Below are 12,018 nucleotides of genomic sequence, written 5' to 3' on the forward strand. Positions count from 1 at the left end.
ATTCCACAAAAAGAGAGTTTCAAATCTGCTCTGTCTAAAGAAAGGTTAAACTCTGTGAGCTGAAGACACACAACACAAGGAAGTTACTCAGAATTCTTCTGTCTTGCATATATGAAGAAATCCTGTTTCCAACGAAGGCCTCGTAGAGGTCTAAATATCCACTTGCAGACTTTTCAAACAGAGTGTTTTCAAACTGCTCTATGAAAAGAAACGTTAAACTCTGTCAGGTGGATGCACACATCACAGAGTAGTTTCTGAGAATGATTCTGTCTAGTTTTTAAACGGAGATATTTCCCTATCTACCATTGGCCTCAAATCGCTTGAAATCTCCAATTGCAAATTCCACAAAACGAGAGTTTCAAATCTGTTCTCTAAAGAAAGGATCAACCCTGTGAGTTGAATACACACAACGCTAAGAAGTTACTGAGAATTCTTCTGTGTAGCATTATATGAAGGAATCCCGTTTCCAACGAAGGCCTGAAAGAGGTCCAAATATCCGCTTCCAGACTTTACAAACAGAGTGTTTCCTAACTGCTCTATGAAAAGGAAGGTTAAACTCTGTGAGTTGAATGCACAAATCATTAAGTTGCTTCAGAGAATGATTCTGTCTAGTTTTTATACGAAGATATTTCCTTTTCTACCATTGGCCTCAAATCGCTTGAAATCTCCAATTGCAAAATCCACAAAAAGAGAGTTTCAAATCTGCTCTGTCTGAAGAAAGGTTAAACTCTGTGAGCTGAAGACACACAACACAAGGAAGTTACTGAGAATTCTTCTGTCTTGCATTATATGAAGAAATCCCGTTTCCAACGAAGGCCTCGTAGAGGTCCAAATATCCACTTACAGACTTTTTAAACAGAGTGTATTCAAATTGCTCTATGAAAAGAAAGGTTAAACTCTGTCAGGTGGATGCACACATCACAAAGTAGTTTCTGAGAATGATTCGGTCTAGTTTTTAAACGGAGATATTTCCCTTTCTACCATTGGCCTGAAATCTCTGGAAATCTCCAATTGCAAATTCCACAAAAAGAGATTTTCAAATCTGCTCTCTCTAAAGAAAGGTTCAACCCTGTGAGCTGAATACACACAATGCTAAGAAGTTACTGAGAATTCTTCTGTCTAGCATTATATGAAGGAATCCCGTTTCCAACGAAGGCCTGAAAGAGGTCCAAATATCCGCTTCCAGACTTTGCAAACAGAGTGTTTCCTAACTGCTCTATGAAAAGGAAGGTTAAACTCTGTGAGCTGAAAGCACAAATCATTAAGTTGCTTCAGAGAATGATTCTGTCTAGTTTTAATACGAAGATATTTCCTTTTCTACCATTGGCCTCAAATCGCTTGAAATCTCCAATTGCAAAATCCACAAAAAGAGAGTTTCAAATCTGCTCTGTCTAAGGAAAGGTTCAACTCTGTGAGCTGAATACCCACAAAACAAAGAAGTTACTGAAAATTCTCCTGTCTAGCATTATAGGAAGAAATCCCGTTTCCAACGAAGGCCTCAAAGAGGTGCAAATATACACTTGCAGATTTTACAAACAGAGTGTTTTGAAACTGCTCTATGAAAAGAAAGGTTAAACTTTGTCAGGTGGATGCACACATCACAAAGTAGTTTCTGAGAATGATTCTGTCTAGTTTTTAAACAAACATATTTCGTTTTCTGTCATTGACCTCAATTCGCTTGAAATCTCCACATGGAAATTCCACAAAAAGAGTGTTTCAAATCTACTCTGTCTAAAGGAAGGTTCAACTGTGTGAGTTGAATACACACACGCAAAGATGTTACTGAGAATTCTTCTGTCTAGCATTTTATGAAGACATCCCCCTTCCAACGAAGGCCTCAAAGAGGTCCAAATATCCAATTGCTGACTTTACAAAGAGAGTGCTTACAAACTGCTCTGTGAAAAGAAACGTGAAACACTGTCAGTTGAAGGCACACATCATAAACTGGTTTCTGAAAATGATTCTGTCTGGTTTTTAAACGAAGATATTTCCTTTTCTACCATTGGCCTGAAATCGCTTGAAATCTCCAATTGCAAATTCCAAAAAGAGAAAGTTTCAAATATGCTCTCTCTAAAGAAAGGTTCAACTCTGCGAGCTGAATACACACAACACAAGGAAGTTACTGAGAAATCTTCTGTCTTGCATTATATGAAGAAATCCCGTTTCCAACGAAGGCCTCGTAAAGGTCCAAATATCCACTTGCAGACTTTACAAACAGAGTGTTTTCAAACTGCACTATGAAAAGAAAGGTTAAACTCTGTGAGCTGAACGCACAAATGATTAAGTTGTTTCAGAGAATGATTCTGTCTAGTTTTTAAACGAAGATATTTCCTTTTCTGTCATTGGCCTCAATTCGCTTGAAATCTCCACATGTAAATTACACAAAAAGAGTGTTTCAAATCTACTCTGTCTAAAGAAAGGTTCGACTCTGTGAGTTGAATACACACACACAAATTAGTTACTGAGAATTCTTCTGTCTTGCATTTTATGAAGAAATCCCGCTTCCAACCAAGGCTTCAAAGAGGTCCAAATATCCACTTGCAGACTTTACAAACAGAGTGTTTTCAAACTGCTCTATGAAAAGAAAGGTTAAACTCTGTGAGCTGAACGCACAAATCATTACGTTGTTTCAGAGAATGATTCTGTCTAGTTTTTAAACGAAGATATTTGCTTTTCTACCATTGGCCTGAAATCGCTTGAAATCTCCAACTGCAAATTCCACAAAAAGAGAGTTTCAAATCTGCTCTGTCTAAAGAAAGGTTAAACTCTGTGAGCTGAAGACACACAACACAAGGAAGTTACTGAGAATTGTTCTGTCTTGCATATATGAAGAAATCCCGTTTCCAACGAAGGCCTCGTAGAGGTCTAAATATCCACTTGCAGACTTTTCAAACAGAGTGTTTTCAAACTGCTCTATGAAAAGAAAGGTTAAACTCTGTCAGGTGGATGCACACATCACAAAGTAGTTTCTGAGAATGATTCTGTCTAGTTTTTAAACGGAGATATTTCCCTTTCTAAAATTGGCCTCAAAACGCTTGAAATCTCCAATTGCAAATTCCACAAAAAGAGAGTTTCAAATCTGTTCTCTAAAGAAAGGATCAACCCTGTGAGTTGAATACACACAACGCTAAGAAGTTACTGAGAATTCTTCTGTCTAGCATTATATGAAGGAATCCCGTTTCCAACGAAGGCCTGAAAGAGGTCCAAATATCCGCTTCCAGACTTTACAAACAGAGTGTTTCCGAACTGCCCTATGAAAAGGAAGGTTAAACTCTGTGAGTTGAATGCACAAATCATTAAGTTGCTTCAGAGAATGATTCTGTCTAGTTTTTATACGAAGATATTTCCTTTTCTACCATTGGCCTCAAATCGCTTGAAATCTCCAATTGCAAAATCCACAAAAAGAGAGTTTCAAATCTGCTCTGTCTAAGGAAAGGTTCAACTCTGTGAGCTGAATACACACAACACAAAGAAGTTACTGAAAATTCTTCTGTCTAGCATTATATGAAGAAATCCCGTTTCCAACGAAGGCCTCAAAGAAGTCCAAATATACACTTGCAGATTTTACAAACAGAGTGTTTTGAAACTGCTCTATGAAAAGAAAGGTTAAACTTTGTCAGGTGGATGCACACATCACAAAGTAGTTTCTGAGAATGATTCTGTCTAGTTTTTAAACAAACATATTTCGTTTTCTGTCATTGACCTCAATTCGCTTGAAATCTCCACATGTAAATTCCACAAAAAGAGTGTTTCAAATCTACTCTGTCTAAAGGAAGGTTCAACTGTGTGAGTTGAATACACACACGCAAAGATGTTACTGAGAATTCTTCTGTCTAGCATTTTATGAAGACATCCCCCTTCCAACGAAGGCCTCAAAGAGGTCCAAATATCCAATTGCTGACTTTACAAAGAGAGTGCTTCCAAACTGCTCTGTGAAAAGAAACGTGAAACACTGTCAGTTGAAGGCACACATCATAAACTAGTTTCTGAAAATGATTCTGTCTGGTTTTTAAACGAAGATATTTCCTTTTCTACCATTGGCCTGAAATCGCTTGAAATCTCCAATTGCAAATTCCAAAAAGAGAAAGTTTCAAATATGCTCTCTCTAAAGAAAGGTTCAACTCTGCGAGCTGAATACACACAACACAAGGAAGTTACTGAGAAATCTTCTGTCTTGCATTATATGAAGAAATCCCGTTTCCAACGAAGGCCTCGTAAAGGTCCAAATATCCACTTGCAGACTTTACAAACAGAGTGTTTTCAAACTGCTCTATGAAAAGAAAGGTTAAACTCTGTGAGCTGAATGCACAAATCATTACGTTGCTTCAGAGAATGATTCTGTCTAGTTTTTAAACGAAGATATTTCCTTTTCTACAACTGGCCTGAAATCGCTTGAAATCTCCAACTGCAAATTCCACAAAAAGAGAGTTTCAAATCTGTTCTGTCTGATGAAAGGTTAAACTCTGTGAGCTGAAGACACACAACACAAGGAAGTTACTGAAAATTTTTCTGTCTTGCATTATATGAAGAAATCCCGTTTCCAAAGAAGGCCACGTAGAGGTCCAAATATCCACTTGCAGACTTTGCAAACAGAGTGTTTTCAAACTGCTCTATGAAAAGAAAGTTTAAACTCTGTCAGGTGGATGCACACATCAGAAAGTAGTTTCTGAGAATGATTCAGTCTAGTTTTTAAACGGAGATAATTCCCTTTCTAAAATTGGCCTCAAAACGCTTGAAATCTCCAATTGCAAATTCCACAAAAAGAGAGTTTCAAATCTGTTCTCTAAAGAAAGGATCAACCCTGTGAGTTGAATACACACAACGCTAAGAAGTTACTGAGAATTCTTCTGTCTAGCATTATATGAAGGAATCCCGTTTCCAACGAAGGCCTGAAAGAGGTCCAAATATCCGCTTCCAGACTTCACAGAGTGTTTCCTAACTGCTCTATGAAAAGGAAGGTTGACCTCTGTCAGCTGAATGCACAAATCATTAAGTTGCTTCAGAGAATGATTCTGTCTAGTTTTTATACGAAGATATTTCCTTTTCTACAATTGGCCCTAAATCGCTTGAAATCTCCAATTGCAAAATCCACAAAAAGAGAGTTTCAAATCTGCTCTGTCTAAGGAAAGGTTCAACTCTGTGAGCTGAATACCCACAACACAAAGAAGTTACTGAAAATTCTCCTGTCTAGCATTATATGAAGAAATCCCGTTTCCAACGAAGGCCTGAAAGAGGTCCTAATATCCGCTTCCAGACTTTACAAACAGAGTGTTTCCTAATTGCTCTATGAAAAGGAAGGTTAAACTCTGTGAGCTGAACGCACAAATCATTAAGTTGTTTCAGAGAATGATTCTGTCTAGTTTTTATACGAAGATATTTCCTTTTCTACCATTGGACTCAAATCGCTTGAAATCTCCAATTGTAAAATCCACAAAAAGAGAGTTTCAAATCTGCTCTGTCTAAGGAAAGGTTCAACTCTGTGAGCTGAATACCCACAACACAAAGAAGTTACTGAAAATTCTCCTGTCTAGCATTATATGAAGAAATCCCGTTTCCAACGAAGGCCTCAAAGAGGTCCAAATATACACTTGCAGATTTTACCAACAGAGTGTTTTCAAACTGCTCTATGAAAAGAAAGGTTAAACTTTGTCAGGTGGATGCACACATCAAAAAGTAGTTTCTGAGAATGATTCTGTCTAGTTTTTAAACAAACTTTTTTCGTTTTCTGTCATTGACCTCAATTCGCTTGAAAACTCCACATGTAAATTCCACAAAAAGAGTGTTTCAAATCTACTCTGTCTAAAGGAAGGTTCAACTCTGTGAGTTGAATACACACACAAAAAGAAGTTACTGAGAATTCTTCTGTCTAGCATTTTATGAAGAAATCCCGCTTCCAACGAAGGCCTCAAAGAGGTCCAAATATCCACTTGCAGAGTTTACAAAGAGAGTGCTTCCAAAGTGCTCTGTGAAAAGAAACGTTAAACTTTGTCAGTTGAAGGCACACATCACAAACTAGTTTCTGAAAATGATTCTGTCTGGTTTTTAAACAAAGATATTTCCTTTTCTACCATTGGACTGAAATCGCTTGAAATCTCCAATTACAAATTCCAAAAAGAGAAAGTTTCAAATATGCTCTCTGTAAAGAAAGGTTCAAATCTGTGAGCTGAATACCCACAGCAGAAGGAAGTTACTGAGAAATCTTCTGTCTTGCATTATATGAAGAAATCCCGTTTCCAACGAAGGCCTCGTAAAGGTCCAAATATCCACTTGCAGACTTTACAAACAGAGTGTTTTCAAACTGCTCTATGAAAAGAAAGGTTAAACTCTGTGAGCTGAACGCACAAATCATTAAGTTGTTTCAGAGAATGATTCTGTCTAATTTTTAAACGAAGATATTTCCTTTTCTGTCATTGGCCTCAATTCGATTGAAATCTCCAGATGCAAAATTAAACAAAAAGAGTGTTTCAAATCTACTCTGTCTTAAGGAAGGTTCCACTCTGTGAGTTGAATACACACACACAAAGAAGTTACTGAGAATTCTTCTGTCTAGCATTTTATGAAGAAATCCCGCTTCCAACGAAGGCTTCAAAGAGGTCCAAATACCCACTTGGAGACTTTACAAACAGAGTGTTTTCAAACTGCTCTATGAAAAGAAAGGTTAAACTTTGTCAGGTGGATGCACACATCACAAAGTAGTTTCTGAGAATGATTCTGTCTAGTTTTTAAACAAACATATTTCGTTTTCTGTCATTGACCTCAATTCGCTTGAAATCTCCACATGTAAATTCCACAAAAAGAGTGTTTCAAATCTACTCTGTCTAAAGGAAGGTTCAACTCTGTGAGTTGAATACACACACGCAAAAAATTTTATGAGAACTCTTCTGTCTAGCATTTTATGAGGAAATCCCGCTTCCAACGAAGGCCTCAAAGAGGACCTAATATCCACTTGCAGACTTTACAGAGAGAGTGCTTCCAAACTGCTCTGTGAAAAGAAACGTTAAACTCTCTCTGTTGAAGGCACACAGCACAAACGAGTTTGTGAAAATGATTCTGTCTGGTTTTTAAACGAAGATACTTCCTTTTCTACCATTGGCCTGAAATCGCTTGAAATCTCCAATTGCAAATTCCAAAAAGAGAAAGTTTCAAATATGGTCGCTCTAAAGAAAGTTTCAACTCTGTGAGCTGAATACACACAACACAAGGAAGTTACTGAGAAATCTTCTGTCTTGCATTATATGAAGAAATCCCATTTCCAACGAAGGCCTCGTAAAGGTCCAAATATCCAATTGCAGGCTTTACAAACAGAGTGTTTTCAAACTGCCGTATGAAACGAAAGGTCAAACTCTGTGAGCTGAACGCACAAATCATTAAGTTGTTTCAGAGAATGATTCTGTCTAGTTTTTAAACGAAGATATTTCCTTTTCTACCATTGGCCTGAAATCGCTTGAAATCTCCAACTGCAAATTCCACAAAAAGAGGTTTTCAAATCTGCTCTGTCTAAAGAAAGGTTAAACTCTGTGAGCTGAAGACACACAACACAAGGAAGTTATTGAGAACTCTTCTGTCTTGCATTATATGAAGATATCCCGTTTCCAACGAAGGCCTCGTAGAGGTCCAAATATCCACTTGCAGACTTTTCAAACAGAGTGTTTTCAAACTGCTCTATGAAAAGAAAGGTTAAACTCTGTCAGGTGGATGCACACATCACCAAGTAGTTTCTGAGAATGATTCTGTCTAGTTTGTAAACGGAGATATTTCCCTTTCAACCATTGGCCTCAAATCGCTTGAAATCTCCAATTGGAAATTGCACAAAAAGAGAGTTTCGAATCTGCTCTCTCTAAAGAAAGGTTCAACCCTGTGAGTTGAATGCACACCACGCTAAGAAGTTACTGAGAATTCTTCTGCCTAGCATTGTATGAAGGTATCCCGTTTCCAACGAAGGCCTGAAAGAGGTCCAAATATCCGCTTCCAGACTTCACAAACAGAGTGTTTTCAAACTGCTCTACGAAAAGGAAGGTTTAACTCTGTGAGCTGAATGCAAAAATCATTAAGTTACTTCTGAGAATGATTCTGTCTAGTTTTTATACGAAGATATTTCCTTTTCTACCATTGGCCTCAAATCGCTTGAAATCTCCAATTGCGGAATCCACAAAAAGAGAGTTTCAAATCTGCTCTGTCTAAAGAAAGGTTCAACTGTGTGAGCTGAATACACACAACACAAAGAAGTTACTGAAAATTCTTCTGTCTAGCATTATATGAAGAAATCCCGTTTCCAACGAAGGCCTCAAAGAAGTCCAAATATACACTTGCAGATTTTACAAACAGAGTGTTTTGAAACTGCTCTATGAAAAGAAAGGTTAAACTTTGTCAGGTGGATGCACACATCACAAAGTAGTTTCTGAGAATGATTCTGTCTAGTTTTTAAACAAACATATTTCGTTTTCTGTCATTGACCTCAATTCGCTTGAAATCTCCACATGGAAATTCCACAAAAAGAGTGTTTCAAATCTACTCTGTCTAAAGGAAGGTTCAACTGTGTGAGTTGAATACACACACGCAAAGATGTTACTGAGAATTCTTCTGTCTAGCATTTTATGAAGACATCCCCCTTCCAACGAAGGCCTCAAAGAGGTCCAAATATCCAATTGCTGACTTTACAAAGAGAGTGCTTCCAAACTGCTCTGTGAAAAGAAACGTGAAACACTGTCAGTTGAAGGCACACATCATAAACTAGTTTCTGAAAATGATTCTGTCTGGTTTTTAAACGAAGATATTTCCTTTTCTACCATTGGCCTGAAATCGCTTGAAATCTCCAATTGCAAATTCCAAAAAGAGAAAGTTTCAAATATGCTCTCTCTAAAGAAAGGTTCAACTCTGCGAGCTGAATACACACAACACAAGGAAGTTACTGAGAAATCTTCTGTCTTGCATTATATGAAGAAATCCCGTTTCCAACGAAGGCCTCGTAAAGGTCCAAATATCCACTTGCAGACTTTACAAACAGAGTGTTTTCAAACTGCTCTATGAAAAGAAAGGTTAAACTCTGTGAGCTGAACGCACAAATCATTACGTTGCTTCAGAGAATGATTCTGTCTAGTTTTTAAACGAAGATATTTCCTTTTCTACAACTGGCCTGAAATCGCTTGAAATCTCCAACTGCAAATTCCACAAAAAGAGAGTTTCAAATCTGTTCTGTCTGATGAAAGGTTAAACTCTGTGAGCTGAAGACACACAACACAAGGAAGTTACTGAAAATTTTTCTGTCTTGCATTATATGAAGAAATCCCGTTTCCAAAGAAGGCCACGTAGAGGTCCAAATATCCACTTGCAGACTTTGCAAACAGAGTGTTTTCAAACTGCTCTATGAAAAGAAAGTTTAAACTCTGTCAGGTGGATGCACACATCAGAAAGTAGTTTCTGAGAATGATTCAGTCTAGTTTTTAAACGGAGATAATTCCCTTTCTAAAATTGGCCTCAAAACGCTTGAAATCTCCAATTGCAAATTCCACAAAAAGAGAGTTTCAAATCTGTTCTCTAAAGAAAGGATCAACCCTGTGAGTTGAATACACACAACGCTAAGAAGTTACTGAGAATTCTTCTGTCTAGCATTATATGAAGGAATCCCGTTTCCAACGAAGGCCTGAAAGAGGTCCAAATATCCGCTTCCAGACTTCACAAACAGAGTGTTTCCTAACTGCTCTATGAAAAGGAAGGTTGACCTCTGTCAGCTGAATGCACAAATCATTAAGTTGCTTCAGAGAATGATTCTGTCTAGTTTTTATACGAAGATATTTCCTTTTCTACAATTGGCCCTAAATCGCTTGAAATCTCCAATTGCAAAATCCACAAAAAGAGAGTTTCAAATCTGCTCTGTCTAAGGAAAGGTTCAACTCTGTGAGCTGAATACCCACAACACAAAGAAGTTACTGAAAATTCTCCTGTCTAGCATTATATGAAGAAATCCCGTTTCCAACGAAGGCCTGAAAGAGGTCCTAATATCCGCTTCCAGACTTTACAAACAGAGTGTTTCCTAATTGCTCTATGAAAAGGAAGGTTAAACTCTGTGAGCTGAACGCACAAATCATTAAGTTGTTTCAGAGAATGATTCTGTCTAGTTTTTATACGAAGATATTTCCTTTTCTACCATTGGACTCAAATCGCTTGAAATCTCCAATTGTAAAATCCACAAAAAGAGAGTTTCAAATCTGCTCTGTCTAAGGAAAGGTTCAACTCTGTGAGCTGAATACCCACAACACAAAGAAGTTACTGAAAATTCTCCTGTCTAGCATTATATGAAGAAATCCCGTTTCCAACGAAGGCCTCAAAGAGGTCCAAATATACACTTGCAGATTTTACCAACAGAGTGTTTTCAAACTGCTCTATGAAAAGAAAGGTTAAACTTTGTCAGGTGGATGCACACATCAAAAAGTAGTTTCTGAGAATGATTCTGTCTAGTTTTTAAACAAACTTTTTTCGTTTTCTGTCATTGACCTCAATTCGCTTGAAAACTCCACATGTAAATTCCACAAAAAGAGTGTTTCAAATCTACTCTGTCTAAAGGAAGGTTCAACTCTGTGAGTTGAATACACACACAAAAAGAAGTTACTGAGAATTCTTCTGTCTAGCATTTTATGAAGAAATCCCGCTTCCAACGAAGGCCTCAAAGAGGTCCAAATATCCACTTGCAGAGTTTACAAAGAGAGTGCTTCCAAAGTGCTCTGTGAAAAGAAACGTTAAACTTTGTCAGTTGAAGGCACACATCACAAACTAGTTTCTGAAAATGATTCTGTCTGGTTTTTAAACAAAGATATTTCCTTTTCTACCATTGGACTGAAATCGCTTGAAATCTCCAATTACAAATTCCAAAAAGAGAAAGTTTCAAATATGCTCTCTGTAAAGAAAGGTTCAAATCTGTGAGCTGAATACCCACAGCAGAAGGAAGTTACTGAGAAATCTTCTGTCTTGCATTATATGAAGAAATCCCGTTTCCAACGAAGGCCTCGTAAAGGTCCAAATATCCACTTGCAGACTTTACAAACAGAGTGTTTTCAAACTGCTCTATGAAAAGAAAGGTTAAACTCTGTGAGCTGAACGCACAAATCATTAAGTTGTTTCAGAGAATGATTCTGTGTACTTTTTAAACGAAGATATTTCCTTTTCTGTCATTGGCCTCAATTCGATTGAAATCTCCAGATGCAAAATTAAACAAAAAGAGTGTTTCAAATCTACTCTGTCTTAAGGAAGGTTCCACTCTGTGAGTTGAATACACACACACAAAGAAGTTACTGAGAATTCTTCTGTCTAGCATTTTATGAAGAAATCCCGCTTCCAACGAAGGCTTCAAAGAGGTCCAAATACCCACTTGGAGACTTTACAAACAGAGTGTTTTCAAACTGCTCTATGAAAAGAAAGGTTAAACTTTGTCAGGTGGATGCACACATCACAAAGTAGTTTCTGAGAATGATTCTGTCTAGTTTTTAAACAAACATATTTCGTTTTCTGTCATTGACCTCAATTCGCTTGAAATCTCCACATGTAAATTCCACAAAAAGAGTGTTTCAAATCTACTCTGTCTAAAGGAAGGTTCAACTCTGTGAGTTGAATACACACACGCAAAAAATTTTATGAGAACTCTTCTGTCTAGCATTTTATGAGGAAATCCCGCTTCCAACGAAGGCCTCAAAGAGGACCTAATATCCACTTGCAGACTTTACAGAGAGAGTGCTTCCAAACTGCTCTGTGAAAAGAAACGTTAAACTCTCTCTGTTGAAGGCACACAGCACAAACGAGTTTGTGAAAATGATTCTGTCTGGTTTTTAAACGAAGATACTTCCTTTTCTACCATTGGCCTGAAATCGCTTGAAATCTCCAATTGCAAATTCCAAAAAGAGAAAGTTTCAAATATGGTCGCTCTAAAGAAAGTTTCAACTCTGTGAGCTGAATACACACAACACAAGGAAGTTACTGAGAAATCTTCTGTCTTGCATTATATGAAGAAATCCCATTTCCAACGAAGGC

This window comes from Pan troglodytes, chromosome 15, assembly GCF_028858775.2.
Source record: "Pan troglodytes isolate AG18354 chromosome 15, NHGRI_mPanTro3-v2.0_pri, whole genome shotgun sequence".
NCBI lineage: Eukaryota > Metazoa > Chordata > Mammalia > Primates > Hominidae > Pan > Pan troglodytes.